The sequence below is a fragment of the Sinocyclocheilus anshuiensis genome, unplaced genomic scaffold, assembly GCF_001515605.1.
Source record: "Sinocyclocheilus anshuiensis isolate Anshui unplaced genomic scaffold, SAMN03320099.WGS_v1.1 scaffold298, whole genome shotgun sequence".
Taxonomy (NCBI): domain Eukaryota; kingdom Metazoa; phylum Chordata; class Actinopteri; order Cypriniformes; family Cyprinidae; genus Sinocyclocheilus; species Sinocyclocheilus anshuiensis.
The window spans coordinates 285,981-292,594 of NW_015547640.1; positions in this window are offsets into that span (position 1 = coordinate 285,981).

A 6,614-nucleotide genomic window follows, 5' to 3' on the forward strand; every position below is an offset into this window, starting at 1 on the left:
CTTTAAGAAGAATCGCTTTATGTATCCCCCAATTGTAAGTCGCTTTGGATAAAAGCGTCTGCTAAATGACTAAATGTAAATGTAAATGTAATATTATAATGCTCAGGAGATATAAATGGTAGCCAGGGAGTTGCTATGCAGTTGAAAGTTTTTAGAATGTGGTTGCTAAGGTTTTTTGAATGGTTTTCAAAATGTTGCCATTTGATTGCTATAGAATTTTGAGTGATTTGCTACATGATTTCTAGAGTGTTATTGATCTAGCTGGTTGCTAGGGTTTTGCTATGTGGTTGCTAGGGTCTTCTGGGTTGTTGCTAGGTGCTTTTTTAATGACAGCACTCATAATAAGGTTTTCATTAACGAACGACCTTGTTCTGCACACTTGGTTCTGTCTCAGTCTGATGTGTCAGTAGTGACTGATGATCTGCTCAAGGAAAGGAAGTCGTTGGAGGTTTTTTTTGGCGCGTGTGTCCCATTAAGCCCGAGTGTCCTGGCATCAGTGCCAGCATGCTGACGCATCATGCGCTGCTTTACTCCGATCATCAGCACACTTGAGTCAGATCCGGCGAGCGCTGGCACTGCAAATGATACAAGAACTCGATATGAAACATTTCTCATGCCCAGCTTTTTTTACCTGTACAGTTACAAAAAAGGCCTGATTACTGATCCGCATCCTGGTGGAAATGCACAGGGAGAGCGAACGCCCAGCGAGACTCCAGCTGGTGGCAGATTGTGTGTGTAGGCGCTGTTGTGACAGAAGGAAACGATCTCTTAAGGCCAGTAGTGGCACCTGTGCTTTGCCAGAGCTGCGTGCCAACAGCCCTGCTGCCGTCGTTTCGTTCTCTAAGTCTCTGTCCCTGGGAAATAATGGTGACACACTTGAAAGACCCCATGAAATCAAAAAGCAAGTTTTGTGGCTTTTAGTCCATGTGTGTGTGTAAGTTTCTTACTTTGCATATATTCAAAAATTTATTCATTGAAATTATGTAGAATTTGCATGAATCTATTGATTGTTAAAATAATTAAATTTATGGTTTTTAAATGGTTTGATGTAAAACAAGCAAGATTCAATTAGTTAAAATTATGCAAGTAAACGGTAAAAGCATCAGTGTTTCTGATTAATGAGCCGTGATGCTCTCATTCAGTTCTGACGCTTCCTGAGCCTGTGCTGTCTAGGGTTAGTATACTTAACTAAAACTAAAAACTAAAAGAAATTGAAGCTTATTTTTTGCCAAAGATTAATTGCTGCTTTTTATCTCACAATTTGGACTTTTTTTGATGCAACTCAGAACTGTAACATAAATTTGCAATTCTAAGAAAATTCTGAATTGTCAGCTATTAACTTGCAATTGCAAGAATAAAAGTCAGAATTGTGAGAGAAAACGTCGCAATTATCTCTTTTATAATCCTTTTTCCATGGTTGCTAGGGAGTTGCTATGTAGTTGTATGTAGTGAATAGTTTTTAGAATGTTGCTATGGATTTCAGGGTTGTTGCTAGTTGCATGTTTAATGGCTACATAAATGGCTTGAAGAAAATTTTGCATCATTTATGTTGCATTATTCATTCTGCCCATACAGGTTTTGCATACTTAACTAAAACTAGAAAAACATGGAAGCTTATTCTTGCCACAGGTGATTGATGCTTTTTATCGTACAACTTTTAATTATAAATTTAGAATTGTAAGATATAAACACAACTGCAAGAATAAAGGTCGGAATTGTGAGATAAAATGTTGCAATTATTTTTTTTTCTGTGATGGAAAAAAAACAATACGGAAACTGACAATTCTGAGAAAAAAATTGTCAAAATTGCAAGATATTTACTCACAGTTGTGAGATAAAAACTTTGCAGTTACATTTTTTATTTATTTATTTTGTGATGGAAACAAGCATCCATAAAAAATAAAAAAATAAACATTTTTGTTACTTGAAATAAAATAAAATAAACTTTAACCAAAATAAAATAAAATACTTAAAAACGTAAACTTATTTTATTTCAGCTAGTTTCCGAGGCAGCATTCCCCTTTTTCATTTAGTTTATCTTGATGTACTAAAATAACTTAAACTAAAATAAAAATGCAAAAAACTATATAGACATGTTTTATAAACACAAAAGCACACAACAAAATTACTAAAACCTTAAAATTTAAATGGAAATAAAAAAATAAGGTTAAAAGCAAATCCAAAATATTTACAAAAACTATAATAGTATGATGCTAAAATAATAATAGTACTGTCTGAAATGCATCAGACAAATATATCCAAATATATATTCCTCCAGTCCATTCACACACTGAGAACAGTGTAGCAGATTGTTTCACACACACACACACACACACACACACTGATGCACCTGAGATGAGCCGCAGCCAAAGTTTATTTGTCTCTCGGTGGATTTTGTGGCTCATTTTAGCTCCATTAGAGCAGCACATGAGGAGAACAGCATGACGGGTGACAAATACAACCCCCATATTCAGCCGCCGTGTGTTTGGGTGACAAGAGCTTTCCTCCTTGACATCATCATCATCTGTGCTGATGCTTCAGATCTAGAGGAACGTCTGGATGATTTAAATATTCCATTAGTTTTCATTATGTAGGCAGAAAGCTAGTTTATTCCTTTCCCAAAACGTTAATGTTGGTTCAGGGACGTGATTAGTTAAAAACATCGTAATGATGGATTTGTCTCTGCTTTTGTCATCTCAAGATGTTAACTGATGGACTGGATTACTTGTGGATTATTGTGATGTTTTTATCAGCTGTTTGGACTCTCATTCTGACGGCACCCATTCACTGCAGAGCATCCATTGCTGAGACACTGATGCAATGCTACATTTTTTGAGATCTGTTCCCATGAAGAAACATATTTCAGCAAAATTTCATTTTTGGGTGAACTATTTCCTTAAAGAACCTAGAAACCAAAACACTGATCTGGAGAAACTACAAAAGCAATGATTTTAAGAGTAGAAAAGCTGTCTGTTGCTCAAACAGAAATGCATGGCGCTAGCAACACCAAACTCCTGGGTTTCATTCTCAGGGAATGAGTGAACTAGAAAAATTTCAATTGCAGTACAAGTCACTTTGGGTAAAAGCATCTGCCAAATGCATGAAGGAAAACTCACATATGACATCTTTCACGTCACCGTTTTGTTCCCTTAAACAGCAATAAGAGCAAATGGAGACTATTGCAGATGTTTCTTCTGAGAAAAAGACCCAGTAATCTCACATCTCCGATAAAGTTTCAGTAGAGATTGCATCAGATTCCCCCGCTTATCCACATTAATTTTATAACTCTTGCTGTATTATGCATTTGGCAGATGCTTTGCATTGCAATGAAGGTGCAATATACATTTTCTTGCATTCAAACTAATTTCTCCTGAGGGATTTTAGATGATGCTTTGATGATCCATGACTGAGAACTCAATTAAATCTTCTCAACTATGAAAGATCAGCCTCTGAGCATTATAATGAAAGTTTCCCAGGGCAATGTAAGACTGTATCTATGCAGATTGTAGGATTAGTAACAAAATAAAGGGATGAACATGACATGTCGTGCTCCACACACTGCAAGCGCTGCATCTCATGCATGCCGTCAGAGATGCTTTAAAAGAGCGAGGAGCATCGTCTCAATCTCATTAACTCCCTATCAGCATGTGTGTGTGTGTTTGTGTGTGTGTGTGTGTTTGTGTGTGTGGCCGGCTCATGCAAATGCGGCTCTGTTGATGGAAAGCAGAACTAATTGAGTGAAACTGAATCATGCACTGTGTTTTGTGCAGCATTTTTCAGCCTCTTCACACTTTCTTCTTCCCTTTGAACAGATGATTGGCAGCAGAGCAGAGGATTATGGGATACCTGATGTAAAACAGTGTTTGTTTGTTTTTTACTTTAAGATTGACATTAATATTTAACATTTGATTATTTTATTATGGATTTTTTTACCCAATAGGTTTGAAGGTTTATATTTTGGATTGACATTCATATTTAACATTTACATATTTTATTGTTAATTATTTTTTTCCCTTTTGGATTTAATATTTTTAGTTTAAGATTGACATATATATTAATATTTTGTAATTAATATAGTATAGTTTTTTTTTAGTTTAAGACTGACATTGATATTTAAAATATTATTATATTTATTTTTTGTCCAGTAGGACTTTTTAGTTCAAAGTAAATATAATTAGTTCGTAGGTATTTTTAGTTCAAGATTGACATATATAGCCTATTTAACATTTTATTGTGTTAAATTTATTTTTTTTGTCACGTAGAGTTTAAAATGTTTATATATTTAAAATATATAGTTAACATTTTATATTAATTATTTTGTCTAGTAAGATTTAAGGTTTTCTTTTTTTTTTTAGTTTATTGACTTATTTTATTAACATTTAATTATTTCATGTTAAGTAGTTTTTTAAGGTTCATATTTAAAATTTACATTTATATTTAAGATTGTATTATTTTATTATGTTAACTATTTAGAAATGTATTTAATACACTAAAAATAAACAGTAAATTGATGGCATGAATAATGGTTGCATTATTGTCTTGAATGCATATTTAGGTAAAGTTAAGCCGTTTCAGTGGCTTTTTTCCAGCATGCTTTTGTTTACAATCAAAGAAAGACAGAATGAAGGACAAAAGCAGAAAGATGCTGTTGTGTCATTTAGAGACGAGCGAGGACAGGAGAGACTCTGGCAATCCCTCACATTCTCCTTCCTCTGTGCGGAAATGTGACTGATGAATAATTCATTCGGCTCAGGCCGTGAATAATGAACGAGCCTGTGTGATTAAAGAGAGGTATGTTAATTAAGAGAGAGAGAGCGAGTGTGTGTGCTATAAAATCATCAGCCAACACATTCAACAATGTTAATGTCATTAACGCAAGACTCAAGAACTCAAGAACACCCCCGCTTCTCAAAAAAAGAGCTTGCAGAAAACAAGTAGCCTATCAAGTTCCCTAAAAACTTCGTCAACATCATTTGACACTCTTGCAGTAACGGCCTCGTCTGCAGGATCAGAAACCCCGTCTGAGTGCTGAATGAGGAAAACACTTTTCTTTGTTTAGATACTGTTACAAAAAGTTTTTTTTTGTTCATTTAATTAAGCATAAGTAGTGTTTTCATCATGCTGTTTATATGCAGTTGCTATGGTGTTTAGTTCGTACAATTTGAATGTATTGAAACATCTAAAACGTAAACATTATTACGTATTTACAGTTACAAAATGTTAAATATTTACAAACCTTTAATATCATAAAGATACTTGTTGCACTTTTATCATTTTATCAATTAAATAAAAAAGCTCCTTGAAATACGTAAACATTATTACATATTTACAGCTAAAAAACCTAAAATATTTATTGAATCTATTATGTCAAAGATATTTGTATAGATGCTCTTATTTCATTTTATTGATAAACAAAAAAGCGCTAATTGTTTAATTTGTAACAAGTGTGAAATTTGACGTTTACGGTCGTTGCCGTAGAGATGAAGTCTGTTCCTCGCACTCGTATGGATTCTGAAGATTTGTATTTCAGCGCACAAATAAAATGTATTACTTTCGGGATATTATGTTGCATTTTTTGTGTATTTTATGGTTCTATTGTCAGTATCAGCATGACGGAGAAAATGCCTTTTGTGTCCCACAGCAAACAAAGTAAATATTACATGATAAGCAATGCTTAAGCAATTGCAGAAATGTTATTCATTTTAAGGTTTTAAAGTGTAGTCCTGTTTTTTAACATTATGTAATCCTTCGAAACAAGTTGGCATCAGAAATCACAGAATGAAATGTTATATTACGTGTACATTTCATATTAAGTTTTGCGACTGAAAACAATAACAGCTGAATACAATACAATCACAATTTTTATGCCACGATTTCAGTATTCACAGGGACTCTTTTGTAAGTCTGTAAAGTTGTTCACACATAAATTAATTACATTTAGATGCTGTCAGTACATCAGTATTGTATGTTTAGATGCTGTCAATATTGTAATTTTCAGTCTCTATGCAAACGTAAGTAAATGTATGTGTGGTAGAGCCACATTTTACGTTTAAATACATCCGGATATTGCTAAAGTTCACCCTTAATTGTGCATCTACACAATTATTTCTTACTTGTTTTCCAGTACAAATATCAAATTTGCAATTCATAACTCACGGTATATTTACTTTTTACATTTATTACATTTACACTTATTAATCTTGTTTTCCCTTTGGATTAACTTTGTTATTCTTGATCCACTGGCATTTTTTTCCTTGTTTGAAGCAAAAACTTAAACTTACATTTTTGGTGAATTTTTCAGAAAACAAGCATATTTTTAAGTCATTTAGCTTCTTTAGTAAATGTATTTTGATTTAAGAATGTTTAGATATTTGCACTAGGAAACAGGTCAAAAATACTAAGTAAGAAAATCATTTGTTTGCAGTGTGTGGGATTTATGCTTCAGCAGGTGAAAATTATGCATCTAGTAAAATAACGACAACACACGATTAGAGGAATCATTGATGTTTTTCATGTGTGCATTTGTGGGAGCGAGGGTTTTGTTGTACATGTGTGGGAAGACTATGAATATGAATGTGTGTGTGTGTGTGTCTGTGTGTGTGTGTGTGTGTGTG